The sequence below is a fragment of the Taudactylus pleione genome, unplaced genomic scaffold, assembly GCF_031769625.1.
Source record: "Taudactylus pleione unplaced genomic scaffold, aTauple2 ptg000032l, whole genome shotgun sequence".
In the NCBI taxonomy this organism is placed as follows: domain Eukaryota; kingdom Metazoa; phylum Chordata; class Amphibia; order Anura; family Myobatrachidae; genus Taudactylus; species Taudactylus pleione.
Window position 1 is genome coordinate 25,095,260 of NW_028284434.1, and position 17,965 is coordinate 25,113,224.

The window sequence follows — 17,965 nt, forward strand, 5'->3', positions numbered from 1 at the left end:
AAAAAAAAAGGGGGGGTGGTTTGAAACAGAGAAGGGGAAAGGTAACAAAAGAAAATTAAATGAGCGGCAAAAGAATAGAGACTGAAGAAGCTTAAACTGTGGAAATAGAGTATGCAATAAGGGGAAAGACAGGTATATTTAAACAGAAATTTTAATACTTAGCCAGCCTGGTTTGAAGAAACTGGGAAAGATGAAGATGGCTCCTCTAACCAGGGTATATATATGGGTAATTTGAACCCTCCCACAAATGATAGGCTCACCTCGTCAAATGACCACTGCCTAACCACATCTCCGCCCAAGCCTTAACCCTTAACTAACTAACAAAACTAAATATCAAACAGGGTGCTTATCTATACTCAAACTTAATTAAGTATTTGGATGCATTAAAATAATTGAACACACGAGGGCTGATTCAAAGTTGGGAGTAAAGCAAAAAAAATTTGCAAACCATGTTGAGCTGCTGGTGGACCAGATTTAATATGTACATTGCAGTGTGAAACTACAGCTGCTCACTATTTGTGGCGTACATGCAATAGAAGCTATTATGTACCCTGCGTACAAAATAAAAATAAATACATGTATTTGTACCCCTTGCTTTGCAGCAAGGTTTGTCCAGGTGTAAAGCTCCTTTGTTTGCTTTCCCAACTTTGAATGAGAAAAATATATACAAATAAAACATCTGAACTTCTTTAAAGTTTACTGCCCACCTGCAGTTCATGGATAGCGGGGTATTCTTCCATGGACCCCATATTTCAGCACTTGAGAGACATTAACATAATTCGACTATCCATAATAGAGTCTAATGTGCAGAGTTGGCCTACCAGTTCATATTATGGGGCCAACACACTCTACTTATTCACACTGAAGGGGAGATGTATAAAGCTTTAGAAAGAGATAACGTGGATAACTTACCCAAAGCAACCAATCAATTATTTCACAGACTTTGCTAGATAAATGACTTTCAGAAGCTGATTGGTTGCTTTGGGCAACTTGTTCACTTTATCTACCCCCAAGACTTGATACATATCTCCCTGAGGCTATTGTAGAGTTTAACATATACTGGGCTGTAACAGGGCATTCTAACATAGGCCAAGTTCAATGAGGGCTTTCCAATGGAACTGCAGGTTATACAGAGTTGGACATAAGAGTAAATATGTCTGTTTCCAGGTACATCATTTGCATCATGTATACACTGGTTTAAGTCCCACCTAATGAAGATGACAAGCAACTAACAGAGGAAAGAAAGAGAAAAGTTCTCTATATCTGAGGCACACTGAATTAATTTAAAATATAATCTTTATTTGTATCCAGAATGCTAAAAAAAAGTGTATCAACACCAAACAAATATGTATGAATGAAAAAAGGAAACGCCCTCAAATGAGGAATTCAATCTAATATTGCCTAAATGTAATTATATGCCTGTAGAATATATTCCATATTATACATATATGCAGTATGTCACACAATCATGGCTACCATCTAATAAAGAAACAGACTGATGTATAAAAGTGATACAGTAATAAGAAACAATCAAACATAGGAATATATGTTATCAATGAACGTGATTGACATTAGACCCAACCAATACTGTGTCAACATCATAACCTTCATCCTCAAGAAAAAGAGACTTTCGTTAAATCTGTAATGAACCATTTATTTGTTACCCATGTTTTGCTGTAACAGTGGGCCGAATTCAATTCAGTGCGATGTTGAATAGCCGCGGGAGGGAGCTCCCGCAGCTATTCAATTCAGTGCACTGTTTGCCTGGTCAGGAAGCAGGTAAGTCAGAGAATTCTGGTACTTGTGACTTAACCTGGATGTTAAGGCACAGTAACCGGTATTCTCCAATTAAAGTGCCGGGGACGTGGCTGTTAGCGCCATACTAAGCCGGCAAACAGCTGCGCGCCCAGAACTTTTGTTCGATTTCTCCTCGCATCCCCAGGGGGTTTGTGAGAAGAAATCTTTTAGCCACCCAAACAGTGCGTTGTATTGAATAGCTGTGGGAGATCCCTCTCGCGGCTATTCTACATCGCACTGAATTGAATTTGGCCCAATGTTTATTATGTACTTATAAATAACATGCATCAATAAAATAATTCCCCTTCCCCCCAAAAAAAGAAGGATGATGGTCGGTGGCCCTGATTCAGAGCCAGACGCTCTGACAGAGCGCTTTCTCTGAATCAGGGCTTTTTTTTTTATTTTAGAATGGCCTCCTGGCCGCTTGCATAGCTGTGGGTGACAACCCACAGCTACAGTGAGTGGCCATGATGATGGTCGCGATGGTCATGACCATCGGGCTTGCGACGAGACCCTTGTGGTAGGGTCTCATGGCCGTAAGCCCCAGAGAGCTTTCGGCTTCGGGAATGCATCCGTTTGGCTGGCCATGCCCCCGGCCCACCTAAGAAAGGGGGTGAGCTGTCACTCACCATCGACAGCTCACCCCCTTTGTTGCAAGACCCAGAGTGACGGAGTACCCCTTGCTTTCCGGGTCTCGCGGATGCACACGACGGAGCTGGCTCCTTCATGCGCATGCGCTCTGGGCCACCATCGACCCGGTTGCGAGTGCTCAGTGCTTGAGAATCAGGCCCTTAGATCCTGTGTTGACTACCAGGGGCTAAACACTCACTGTCTAAGATCGATACCCCTACCCCTAACAAAATTTCTATCCCCCTCCCCTGCTAGAGAGTTAAGTCTCTCCACAGCATATTTCCTGGCTGAGCCCACCTCTAAATGTGAGCTCATCTGAAGTCTGCACTGCGGGTGGCAGGCACTGTGCACTCAGCTTTCCCTATCGGCACCTTCTCTAAAGTGATCGGCTGTGGCAGTTGCTGCAATCAGTGTGGCAGTTTTGTCCCAGCATGGTCAGTATTGGTCTCTGACACTGGGAGGAGGGAGCTGCCTTGCGAGGTCCGTGTCTCTGAAGCTGGGAGGACTAATCCCTGGTTGTCACTTGCTCACAACAGGCCAGGCACGGTGCAGCATGATTGGTGGCAGTGGGAGAAGCCCTGGTAGGACTGTTCAGGCCCCATAGCACCTGCACCCCCTGTACCCACGATAGCTACGCCTATGCTTTACCCTGATCACCAAATGTATTGAACATATCAAGGGGCCTTCTCTAAGTTAGACCGTCACAAGGCCTTTAATTAGAATCAGACCTGGGGATGAATAGAAAATGTCCTTTAACACCAGCAATCTTCTCCTAATGTCATTAACACCTGAGATTGGCATTACGAATACCTGGTCATGCCATTTGGGTTGCGTAATACACCAACGGTGTTTCAAAAATACATGAACAGCATTTTCCAGAAACGTCTGTTTAAATATATTGTTGTCTACCTGGATGACATTCTAATTTTTTCTAATTATATTACATCATATGGCAAGCATGTGAGCAAAGTATTAACCCTTTTTTGCTGCAACCACATATACTGTAAGCTGGAGAAATGTTCTTTTGAGCAGAAGGAAAAGGTAATCTTGGGGTATATCATCTCTGGTTTCAGTTTTTGGATTGACCCTGAGAAATTCTCCACCATTGCCAATTGGCCTTGTCCCAATGCATTGAAAGCGATTCAGCAATTTCTGGGATTCTGCAATTTTTACAGTTTATCAAGAATTACTCTTCTGTGCTCCCAACACAGCATTCACCAGAAAGTCACAAAATACTGAGACTTGGCCTCCTGAACCTGAGATGGCTTTCTCCCGCTTAAAACAACTCTTCACATCAGCGCCCATTCTGAGACAATCATGCTCCCAGTATGGAATCATTGATCTCACTGTGTTTCAAACTTAACAGATGATTCACCCCATCAGATGTCTGATCTGCACCCTATGAAAGTCAGGAAAGGACATAGGAGATTTAAAGGGGGGAGCGCTGTGTAATATATGTGTTTAAAGGGAAATGAGCTGTGTGTGTGTGTTTTGGGGAGGGCTCTGTGAGAGAAAGAAGATGTGTGTGGGGGGATTTGACTGAGAGGGGAGAGCTGTGTGTGTTTGAGGGGAGGGGGTTTGTGTGAAGGGGGAACTGAATGATGGGGGATCTTAGAGCTGTGTGAGGGGGTAATTAGGGGCTGATGTGATTGTGGCTGTAATCATGCATGCAGTTCTGCTGCAAAGGTATGCTAATAATTGCAATCGCAAAGTACTCGCATGGACAACATGCAGATGCCCACTTCCCTGCTCGCACATCTGTAATACCTTGCAATCCAGTCATAACATTCATAACATTGAATTACATTGGAGCCACTTGCACATTTAAGACAGGTCTGACCCTACCACTAAATTGCTAACTGTCCTGCACGCAGTGAGAGCTTAAGCTGCATATGCCATTGCAGTGGCTAATTTATGACCCATTGGATATGGATTCTTTTTTGGAGAGGGACAGGAGAAGAAACAAGTGGGATTAAGAACAACTAAGAAACCCACACATAGAGGTAAAAGGGGGAAAGGGCAAAAAAATTGACTAAAGAGCAATAATGGAACTCAACAGATCACTACTGATGAAACAAATGATAAATTGAAAGACTCAACTAAAATATATAACCTTAGTACCCACGTTTTGCAAAAAGATGAAGTGGATCTCCTCAAAAAGGGACTCAAATTTGCTCCAGTCAATAAATTGAACAAATTTGACACCTATATAGACATACAAAAGTTTGTTAGGAATTTGTCATTAAATAAATATTTTATTAATCAAGACACATGTACTATTGAAGAAGGAAATAATATGTTTAGAGTGGACCCAAGTCCACATTTAATCCCACTTTTAGCTGTGGCTGCTTTGTGGAGAGTTTTAATAAAATAGTGTGTTCTGAAATTGAAAAAATCAACTTGAAACAAACAAGTGATTATAATCTCACCAAAGCTGAGCATGAGGCCCTACAGAGTCTGGAGAAAAATCATAATATAACAATAAAGCCAGCAGACAAGGGGGGAGGGATTGTCATCATGGACTCAGATCAATACAATCAGGAGATTCTGAGACAGCTTGGTGATAGGTCCACCTATACCCTTTTAAAAGGAAACCCAACAGAACGAATAGAGAGAAACTATATCGATTTGATTAAGAAGTATGAGGACAAAGGGAGTATTACAACATAGGAGAGAAAGTATTTGATTAAGGAACATCCTGTACTCCCCGTCATATACATTCTGCCAAAAATCCATAAAGATATCAATAACCCCCAGGCCGTCCAATTATAGCTGGAACTGATTCAGTTACTTCTAACCTCGCTCATTACATTGACTTTCTTCTACAACCTGAAGTCATTAAAAATAAGTCTTATATTAAGGATACCATAGATATGATCAAAAACATAAGAGATACAAAAGTCACTTCCCAGTATTTTTTGGTTACAGCAGACGTATCATCTCTGTATACCATTATTGATCATCAGATGGGAATCAGTGCGGTAGAATATTTTATAGAGAAGAATCATGAACATGTTGACAGAGACAAGCTTGAATTTATTAAAGAGTCTCTTGAATTCATTCTAAAAAATAATTATTTTTGGTTTAATGGACAGTATTATCTCCAAATAAAGGGCACAGCAATGGGGAGTAGAATGGCACCGGCGTATGCCAACCTTTTTATGGGATGGTGGGAGGATCTCAAAATATGGAATAATAATCCCTGTAGCAATAATATATTAATATGGCGAAGATTTATAGATGATATCTTTTTTATTTGGTGTGGCAACGCACATGACCTTAAACTTTTCTGTGATGATCTTAATAATAACAGTTTTAATATATCATTAACTTTTAAATATTCATCTTAATGAGGTTAACTTTTTAGATCTTATTATTTATAAAACAGGTGAATGTTTGTCTACTAGGAATTATGAAAAGCCTACGGACAGTAATTCCTATATTAACATGAGGAGCCACCATCATCCAAGATGGCTTAAAAATATTCCTAAGGGACAAATTAGAAGGGTCCGTAGAAACTGTACTAGTAAGGAAATTTTTGATGAACAAATAGGAAATCTGAAGAAAAAATTTATTGATAAAGGTTATGATGGGAGGGAAATAGAAAACACCATCAAAGAAGTGAGAGATATTCCCCAGAAAGACCTTTATAGAATACAAAAAGGGAACAAATATTAATTCCACAAATAAACCAAGGATTTCATTCATCACCACTTATAATAATAATAAATATAAGTTAGTGGAAAACATATTTAAAAAGAATTGGCATTATCTACAACAAGATCCAATTTTAAAAGATAGCATTCCAGATAGACCCATTTTTACATACAGAAGAGCGCCTAATATTACGAATAAATTAGTAAAAAGTGCCAGACCAGAGAAAAGAACAGGGAGAATCAAAACTAAAGGGTTCCATAGATGCGGCTCCTGCAGTATTTGTACCATGCACACTAAACAAATTAGAAAAATTGAAGCATTCAAATCAAACACAAATGAGATAACATTTAAGATAAATTAATTCATTACGTGTAATAGCACAAATTGCATATATGTAATAGAGTGTAATTGTGGTTTACAATACATAGGTAAAACATCGAGAAAACTCAGGGTAAGATGGGCAGAACACCTCCGAAACATCAAAAGAGGTGTTACGACTCATACATTATCCAAACATTTTGTGGAAAAACACCAAAGTTCCACTAATGGAATAAAATATATTAAAGGTATCAAAAAAGTAGAAGGCAATTGGAGGACCAAGGGACTAGAAACATTTTTGGCTAAAGCTGAGATGAAATATATATATGAAGCCAAAACGCTTGAACCGTATGGTTTAAATTTCGAGTTTGATCTCAAGTGGTTTTTATAAATTAATCTAATTAATATTATTTTATTTTATTTGACCTCATTGGAGCCTCACTTCTTTTTACCTTATGTTTTATTCCATTTTATCATATGTTCTCATCACTGTTTTATTTGATTGTTATTATTATTTTTATTAATATTTTAATATTTCTAATATTTTAATATCGTTTTATATATCTCCTTTTATGCTCTATAGATTAGAATATTACCACACATGTTTTATCTTTATGTTATAATTTATGTATTGAATCAACTATTTAAATATGCATGAATTGTGGTTGAAAAAATGAAGGAATGTATAGGTGACCTTCATTGTTGAAATGGATTGATATAATATAACGGCAGTGAAGATCAGTGCTCCCACTGGGTATGATATTGTTATGCGGAATACAAGACATATCAAGGGTCATATACTGATACTTTGAAATTGAGCCAACAAAATTGAAAAAAAATTCCTCTAACTATAATGGACTATGTATTGATATACACTCGCTGTATAGACTAGTAAAGAAGCGATCATTTCATCTTATATTCCTGCATTGGACATACTGGGAAGCTACAACAAAAGGATTCCCCAAAAAGTCCTAATGTAACGCATTGCCACAGATCACGTGACGTGAGGGGCTATGGAATGCAGCGATAATTGAGATAAATCCGCTGCGCTTCATACGAGACACAGGTCACATGACACGGCGGGCTTTGGAATGCAGCGCTAGTTGAGATATACCCGCTGAGGTTCCACATGAGACTTTAAGGCGCAGCGTCAGCAGTGCAAGACGTGCTGCACTCCCGGTATCAGGCCGGTGTCACGTGGTCAATACCACGTGACTATGAAAATACAACCAACTGTGCATTTCACGGCGTGGAACGCACCGCTTAAATCCATGATCTGGAGCACTTTTGGATTTTGCAAAAACGAGGGGACTACACAGTAAGGAAGTGCAGTCTGTCTATTTTTAGGGATAAGAATGAACACAGATACTATAAACAACACACCTGAGATGTATAACACAAAACCCTTAAAGAAGGGGAGGAGTCACTTTGGGTATAAAACCTGGTCAGTTCTCTTAACAAAACACACCTTGAAAAAGACCATATTTGGGTTGAAACGCATTGGTGCTGTATCCTGTGTTGCTGCCATCTGCCCTGACTGTGGGAAGGTATTGCTCAAATAGGGGGAGCAGATAATTTACCCATACATGCCTAAAACTGTGCCTTTCTGTAAAGGTTTTGGATGGTACACGACCAATTTTATTAATGTTGTTTTGAATAAATGTTTTGTGGTTTTACACTATGTATTCTCCCCTCTTTTTGTCTTATATGGCCTTTTGATGCTGAGGGGTATTAGTGTGAAAAACCAAGTGGAGAAACCAGGTTGCTGACTCTAAAGAAAATAAGGATGTACAACAGTTGAATTATAAACAAGTGACTATTTATGTCAATTGGACAACACTGTAAGTTTCACTTTACTTGCACCTTTACTTGAGCGCTTTTAACGTTCTTCATTTTTGACCATACATACATCTGTGATTGGTGAATATCACATTGTTATTAGCAGCCAGGTGCAGCATGGAGTGCGAACATCTATTTCTCTATTTTACATAATTTATGCACGCCCCTGCAACAGTGTTCAATTGCACTGGCACACCTGCATTTCTCCGACCACCCCCTGTCACCACCCCATATAGTACTTCCTGTCAATCACTCTGTGATGGCTCTGCGTATCCAATATGTTTGCTTTTGTGATTGCCAGTTCGTGCACATGTGCAGAACGCAAACATCAACCAGGTGCGTGAGTGCACAGACCTGTGATCCAAACTCAATCAGGCCCTATGTGTGTGAGGGGAGGGAGTATTGTGTGAAGGGGAGAGCTGAATGATGGGAGATCTCAGTACTTGGGGAGAGCTGAGTGATGGGAGATCTCAGTACTTTGGGAGAGCTGTGTGTTTGGGGGGGTCTGTGTGAAGAGGAAAGATCTGTGTGTGGGGGGATCTGTGGGTGTTTGAGGGGAGGGAGTATTGTGTAATGGGGAAAAAAGCTGTGTGGGGGGATCTCAGTGAATGGAAAGAACTGTGTGTGTGTTGGGGCAGCTGAGAGAGGGGGAGCACTGTGTGTGTTTGAGGGAAAGTGAGCTAAGGGACAAAAAAGAGCTGTGTGTGGGGGGTATATGTATGAGGAGGGGAGAACTATGTGATGGGGGAGATCTGATTGAGAGTGGGAGAGCTATGTGAGGAATATATATACTGCATGTATTTATATATACATAAATATGGAGCCTGAGGCAGTTTCTTGCCTATTGTCCTGTGGGGTCTTAATCCAGCTCTGGGACTGAGCAGAAGTGATGGGTGATGGAGCCATGAGCAATAACAAAGAAGGAGGAGGCAGTCCTCTCCCATCATCACCCCTGGCTTCTCCTCTTTTCCTCCACTGAGCTGGATCCTACTTTCCTCCCTGGTCCTGACATCAGCTGGCCTGGGATGCACAGATTGAGCATCAATCACACAGAAGGAGAGAACATGGCAGCTGTGTCCCTGGTGCTGAGGGGAGGCCTGAGCCAGTTGCTGTTGCTGAGAGCCCAGGTCACAGCGCCTGTCACTGGGAGGAGTCTGGTGAGATCACACCTGACTGCTCTGACACCACATGCCAATAAGGGCACTATTGTGGAATAAAGTGTATAAGAGGCACTACTATTCCATAATGTGTATAAGCAACACTATTGTGGTATAAAGTGAATAAGGGGCACTATTGTGTGGCATAATGTGAATAAGCAACACTACTTTGGCATAATGTGAATAAGGGGCACTACTGGGTGGAATAATGTGTATTACTTTGTAGCATAATTTGAATAAGGGGCACTATTGTTTGGTATAACATGAATAACGGGCACTACTGTGGCATAACATGATGAGATGGGGGCACTATTGTGTAGCATGGGAATTTTGGCCACTATATGTGAATTGTGAGCATCATATTACAGTACATATAATGTAACATTGCTTATATTAATGGTATATTACTGTTGTGTATATTTTATGAGTGGAATTACTTTAGTGGTTTGGAATATATCTAGCCCTTCATGCCCCAGTTTGAAACTGCCCCATATGTTTATTTTAATTTTCTCTTTAATTTGTTGCTACATGCTGGATTACTTCCCCTACCTGGCACACTTGGAGGGGGTGCGGCAGCACACACATGCTCCGGATGCCATGGATACATGCTACACCTCTTCCTGTGACTATCTTTACAGATAATAACAATTTGTTATATCTCCAAACAGCTCACTACTTGAATTATCACCAGGCCAGGTGATAATTGTTCTTCGATCGATTTAAGTTATCATGTACCACCCTGGAAGAAAAAATTTCAAGGCCGATGCATTGTCTCAATCATTCTGTGCAACTGAGGAAGAGATTTCCTTCAAAAGCAAACCTGTTTGAGATGATTATTTCATCTCAGTGGTCAACAGAGTCAAGATTTCTCTGGGCAAGACATTTTTGATGCCAGAGCTTCGGCCGCAGTGTCTTCAGTTAGCACATACATCTTGCTTCTCTGGCCATGCAGGGGTGAAAAAGACTCTGGATTTAATCCTTACTGACAGAGACTAAAGCAGAATGAAATAAAATCTTAATGTCAGAGTTAAGTGGGATTTTGCCTTTGCAAGAATTATTACTATCAGTGGAGGAACAAGCCTGGTAAATTGTTGGTAAGGGCTGTACATGTCTAAGGGGCTGTCTCATATATTCAGACTATTAAGGATACATCTGTTAGGGAGCGCAAACTAGCTTCAGATATAGCTGCTGTCTACTACTCCCATTACCACAAGCTCTATAATCTGACAAGTTCTAGGTCCCCTTATGAAATTGCTTCCTTCTCTGTAGCAAAAGGCTTTTTAAAACAATACATCTATGGGCTGTATTCAATTAGATGCGAAAAGCTGTAATTGGCGAAAAAAAAATAGCCTATTGCCACTTTTTGCCTGTTCGGAACTTGTCTCCAAATTCAATTCTAGCTGTAATTCACCTACGCGGAAAGTCAATGCAATGTAATAGGCGACAAAGTATCTCCTATGTATAGCAGGTGAAAATAAGTGCAAAATCTTTATTTTTGGGGTGCAAACGTAGGGAAATGACTCAGAACCCATGGGACATCCCCCCAAAGGACAAATGTGCCAAAAAAACAAAAACAAACAAACATAAGAACACCCCAAAAAAGTACTTTTGTTTTGGGGGTGAAAAAGTAAAAAGTGGGAGGACAAGCATAAAAACTAGCGAAATAGACTTCTTGGGGGTCTGCAAGGATAGATCAGGTGTTTTTAGGATTGCAGGTGCATGCGGCTGGTGGGTTATTCACATTTTTTAAAAGTTAACTTTAGACACATTAAAATATTCTAGCACCCATTTTCAAGTACTCCAAATTTGACTGGTGTACTTATTTTCACCAAAACATACTGCTTTATGCCAATCTTCACCAGTTTTTCAAAGACACTAATAACAAGGAAATTAAATAACTTAAGTACCCCAAACAGTTTTATTAGGGCTATTAGTACACATCTACATTGATCCCCAATGCTAGTGCATTTTATATTGGGGGTACAGACTTATTTCCCCAATTCTGACAGTACTTTCCGCCTGTTCCGCACTCGCCGCTTTCCGGTTTCGCCTGTTTAGGAATTGAATATGGAGAAAAGCAGGGACACGCACGTAATGTTGTCACCTCTGAAACAGGCGAAGGAGGCGGAAAGTCAGACAGGCGAAACTTTTCCGACTTTTTGCCTCTAATTGAATACGGGCCTAAGTGCTTACCATGGTTATTCACAAGGAGGGCAAGGACCTGGCTCAGTTTCCTAGCTATTTACCTATCTCACTCCTTAAAACTGACATCAAATCATTTGCAAAACTTATTGCCAATCGGCTTAATGTTTTGATATCTACACTTGTTCACAATGACCAGGTTGGTTTTGTGTCAGTCCACAATGCTTGGGACAATACCATCAAGTAATTGATCTTATACATTTGGTTGCCTCTGACAACATCCCAACTGTGTTGCTAATAACTGATGCAGAAAAAGCCTTTGATAGGATAGATTGGCTATTTATGCAGGGTCTGCTGGCACATCTGGATCTAGGTCCTACCTCCTTTCATCGGATTCTCGCTCTTTACAAGACTCCCTCAGTATGCATTAAAATCAATAATGCACTCTCTGAATCAGTACATATTACTAACGGTACCAGACTAAACTGTCCCGTGTCTCCTCTTACTTTCTTTAATTGGATTTTTTTTCGCCCGTGATTTCAAATATGAATCCTTAGTAAATGTCATGGTCCTCTTACTTTCACAAACGATACCTTTAATGTCAACATATTTGCTAAATAAATAGTCCACATACATGTATTTGTGTTGAGCAGGGCAAGAGTAAGGGCCTCAAGGTCTTGGGACATAAAATAATACAAAAACCGGAAGAGGTGAGAGCAATGGCATGTAGTTAGGTAAAGATCACACACTATCAGCACCAATGTCTCTGAAAATATATTTAAAAACACAAACAAATAAATTTTGTGTGTGATTAGAATAAATAACATTTAATTATTTTGATTTGAAATAAAAATGCGTGTGCAGTTGTTGTTGCAAACAAAATCATGCTCGAAATACACAGGTCTGTGAAATTTAAGGTATTGAAAGCTTTTGTAATAATACTTTTATATTCTTAATTATACTCCTGTGTTCATCAAGAAATAGTATATTAAAAAAAAATTACCACATCACATTTACCTATAAGGGAGTTACTTACATTTAAAAAAAAACCAAGAAGTTTAATTGTTTTTGACATATTTATTGTGAAATACAAAGAATTGTAGATGATATCACTGTGTTTTTGTCATAATTACATAATAAAATAACAATAACATCAAACAATAATAGAAACAAATCCATAATTATTGAAAAACTTGTTAATATCTTGTCTTCAAACTTCGTTTTGCCGCTTTTCGCTTATAAGCTTTTTCTTTGTCGTCGCTGTGTATCATCCAGCAGTAGTCAGCAATCATGCTGACGTCCCAATGACCCTGGTGTCTTCTTTCTACATCTTTAACATCTCGGTGGAACCATTCACCCTGTTCTTCACTGTAGTGTAGTGTGTGTGTGCAGTGTGTACTGTGTGTGTGTATGTAGTGGTAGGCAGGGGTTAAAATGAGCCGGCACAGGGCAAATCTGTGTTGCATCTGTTATATTTGGTTCCACCTTTGTCAGCTCACCATGTAGTTGTAGTTGTTGTGTGTGTGCAATGTTCCTTTAGACAGTATGGGGTTTATCCCCTTTGTAAATTTCAGCTCCAGGCCCATGTGGACCTTAATCTGGCACTGGGCTTGGGGAAGTTTTATGATGAGAACTGAATTGTATTGTTCTATACTACTGACTGAATTAATTTAAGACAATGTTTTATAATAAATGTAGGCAGAATACATTTATTACTTTAAAGTATATGACAAAAAAAACTTATTCATAAATACACGCTTTGCAGAAAAACATGATGTGATATGCAAAATCGGGAGTCATTTACGTGTTCACAAACCAAAAACCTATAAGTGTCACATAAATTTGTTAAAAAAGCTTTTTTATCGCAGACCTGTGTTATCTGAATGATTGGCCTATTTTTCTGTGTTGGCCTGGAGATATATCTCCAAACATCACATTTTAGGGGACTATTTACTAAGCAGTGTTAGGAGACAGAGTGAAAAGAGATAAGGTACCAGCCAATCAGCTCCTAACTTATTTTTCAAACACAGCCTGTGAGATTGCAGTTAGGAGCTGATTGGCTGGCACCTTATCACTTTTCTCTCTGTCTCCTAACACTGCTTAGTAAATAGACCTCTTAATGTGGTCATGCTGAGGAGTGATAACCCTATGAAAAAAGCAATATTAAGCTTACAACATGATGCCTCAGGAAACCCTAACATAGGATCCACTAAAACAGGAGGCCTGATTCAGAGCCGGACGCTCTGACCAGAGCGCTTGCTCTGAATCAGGGCCGGCCTACCTAAAATTGAAGCAGCCTCCCGGCCGCTCGCATAGCTGTGGGTGACCACCCACAGCTTAAGCGAGCGGCCAAAAAAGTTGGTCGCGATGGTCAAGACCATCGCGACCATCGGGCTTGCGACGAGACCCTTGTGGTAGGGTCTTGTCTGCCACAAGCCCGGAGTGCTTTTGGCTCTATCAGAGCCAAAAACACTCCCACTGACAGCACTTGTGATGTCAGTGGGGCCGGACCCAGACGGTAGGCGTTCCCATGGGAACGCCTCCATCTGGGCAGCCACGCCCCCAGCACGCCCTCCAAAGGGGGCATGCTGTCAATCACCATCGACAGCACGCCCCCTTTGGTGCGAGACCCCGAACGACGGCTTCCCCGTCGCTCGCTGGGTCTCACGCATGCGCATGACATAGGCGCCTCCATCGTGCGTATGCGCATTTGGGGAACATCGACCCACTTGCGAGCATACAGCGCTCGCGAGCGGGTCTGAATGAGACCCAGAGTACATAAACAATATTCACCTTAAAAATATTTTACAAAACTTGCAACATGCACTGCACTATAAAAAAAAACTACACTTCCAACACAAATCCAAAATCCAAAACACAATTACATGCACATTAACACAAATATAAGTAACCACATTTTAAAGAAAACAAAGAACATTACTATACACAATATCAAAGTAACACATAGGACCATATTCAATTTGGAACGAAAAGTCCGTTTCCGGACTTTTCGCCTTATTCAAATTCAAATCAGCAAAAACGGGACCCGGCAAAACCCAAACAGGCGAAAAGACCTGTCGTTTTTAGGGAAATCAGCCTGACACCCCCCAAAAGATGCTCTGACATGAGGTTCACTATGAATACCCCAAATTAGCCCTGCTGAAGGTATTTGAGGTCTTTGAATGGTCTCAATAGGTGAAATTTTGTGTCTTTGGGACAGGGGTGAAGAATAGCATTTAGCAATTTTTTGGGGGAAAAATAAATTGTCCCATCAATTTTGGGGTACATGAAAATGGGTGCAAGCATATTTTAAAGTTGTTAAAGTCAAGCATTAAAAAGCGCCAAAAACATACCTTCAGCAAACACCTGCAATCTAAAAAAACCTCCCCCATACTTCCAGACCCCCCCCAAAGGCTATTTAGCTAGTTTTTTATTTTGTACCCCCACTTTGTAATTTTTTTGCCCATTTTTTCAAAGTGCTTTTTTGGGTGTCTTTTGTGGGTTTTTTTGCATTTTTGACGCAATTATCGTCAAAGAGGTGTAAAAAGGGTTTAGAGCGTTTGCCGCAAATTTTCACCCCAAAACTCCCATTCTGCACTTTTTTTCCACCTGGGGTCCATTGTCAAAACTTTACCGCTGGTCACAGAGGCGTGTCATAAATCCGACTAATAACCACATGTAAATGAGCCAAAAGCAGTTAGTAAGATCTTCCTGGTGATGAAAACACACTAATACTTTTCAGAAAATGCATTTATAACAGCTACATAATGGGGTAAGGTGCAATCAGGGAGATTGCAAGACTCTTCAGGTAGACAGGGAGATTGCTACTATTTCAGGGTGTCTCACTTTAGTAAATAAATAAACTCCATATACTTTAATCTGTGGGAAAAAAATTATTTACAATGCACCAACACAAAAAACCTTATAGGAAAACTCCAAAAGTTATCCTACAGTAAAATATTTAGAAAAAATACATGTTCTCAACACACATGCAGTATAAGTACACAACAATAACAGCATGACATTAACAACCATTACACACAATATGAATCTAGCAGTTGAGCATACTTTGCATTTAACCCCCCAAAAAATGGAGTACTTACCAGGCCTCCTTGGGGCATCTGAGTCCCTCACATGTGTCACCTGGGCCAACTCAGCTGGTATTATTATATTCAGGGGCTTCTCATACTCCAGGTAGGTGGCCTGGTAAGGGAAGCTGCCTCCTGTCAGGTGCGCCCCCTTTGCCTCTTAAGCCATCTTTGCTTTTACCCTCCGCTTGATGTCATAAAACCTCTAGTGGCATGTGGTCAAACATGCGGCACAATGGCCCCTCTGCATTTACTGCTGTGATGGCCACCTGCCAGGTGATGCTCTTCCTTCGGGAGGACACCTTGGCTGTGTCATGGCCAAACAGCTGGTGGTGATGCCTCATCAGCTCAGTCACCAGGGCCATGTTTTCCACATAAGTGAATCTCACATTGTGGCCGGTCCTGGTCCATATGCGCTGATGAGGGTCTTCCTCACTCTCCTCTGCAAAAGATGTTGGGGCCTCAACCGCCAGCTCCTCAACCTCCCCATCATCCCCCACCTGACTAGCCTCACTGCCAGACATTCTGATGAACTCAAAAACACACTCCTCACTTTCCACCACACAACACACACACACACACACACACAAACAAACAAACACAGACAATAGACTTTAAATAAAAATGACAATGACAAAAACTGATACACTTATAAATGATAGCACAAGAAGAAACACAAGACCACTTTCAAACACACTATAGCCCTCATAAATCGCCCCCAAAACACCTCCCAACTCACCAACTCAGCCAATTCCACAAAACACCTCTCTCTCACCACTCCTCTAACTAAACCAATGAGGTTCGGATGGTTTGGAGCGTACTTATATGGCTGTTACAAGGCACTCCCACGAATGACACTTTAAACTTGTCACAAGCAGCTGCACTACAGACGCAGGGCGAAGCGAATGCCGGGTGGTTGTCCACTGAAACTCCTCTCCATGAAGTGTCTGTCATTCCTGGCTGGTTTTCAATTGGCTCCTTTGGCTATTTCCTCCTTGTTCTAACACCGCTCTGTTGCCAGTGATAGTATTTCACATGTTTCCAGTTCTGGCATTGTCTCCTGTATCCAGACAAGTTCCCAGTATCCAGTCAGCTTTATTGTTCCTGCCGTTTGTGTCATCTAGGCGGCATGGTCCGCCTTTATACTACCTGCCTCTCATGTCATCTTGGCGGTTCAGTCTGCTTTAGTACCCTCTGCTGTTTGTGTCATCCAGGCAGCACAGACCAAACTCAGTCTCCAGAGTGCACAACCCAGCATCCTGCAGCTTGTATCAACCCGGCGGCACAGGTCGCACACCAGTGTACGTGATTGTGTGTACTGCCACTAGTGTCATCCCAGTGGCACTTAGCGTGCCTCAGCATCCTGTGCATGCAATCTTGTGTACTTCCACTAGTGTCATCCCAACGGCACTTAGCGCACCTCAGTATTCTGTGTATGCAATTTTATGTACTGCTGCTAGTGTCATCACGGCGGCATTCAGCGCATCTAGTGTCATCTTGCCAAGTCTATCAGCACACAATCTCTGTCTCCACAATCTCCACTATGGATGGTCTCATCAGAGCTTTAGGAACTGATGCAACTGAGTGCATTTTGTCTACTGGCCGAAGAAAGACATAGGTGACGTTCATTGGGTCTCTGCCTCTATTGTGGTGGTAAGGACATCTTGCTCAGCTTTGTCCTGTCAAGTCAGGAAAAGGCAAGGTCTAGATGAGCTACGGAAGGTACATCTAGGCCTTGCATCCATCTCTCCAGAGAATTCTATCCTAATCACCGCAGTGATCAATTTACCCAATTCTCAAGTTTACATCCCCGCCTTTGTTAATAGCCGAGTGGCAGATAACTTCATTGACTTGTCCATTTTCAAGACCTTGGGTCTGAAACCTGACCCATTATCCACTCCTGTGTCAGTCATCAGTCTAGACGGGGCAAACCCTTACAATATTCCTGTAGTTTCTCGGACACTTCCTGTTACAGTTATCTATTGGAGTGCTGCATCGGGAAGACTTGTCATTCCTCCTTCTTCAATGTCCACTGGCTCCAGTTGTCTTGGGGTTACCCTGGCTAAAGAGACACGACTCCATGATACAATGGCAAACTGGTGAAATCCTGGAGTGGGGAGTGACTTGTTTTTCCCAGTGTCTGTCTCGACCTGTTCGGCTTGCTGCCACTGCTTCATTCAAAGCCTCAGCTATCTATGCTCCATATCATGAATTAGCTGAGGTTTTTTCCAAAAAAAGAGCTGATGTCCTTCCGCCTCACCATTCTTTTCATTGTGCCATTGACCTGTTACATGGTGCTAGACTTCATAAAGGCAAATTGTATGCCTTATCTAACCC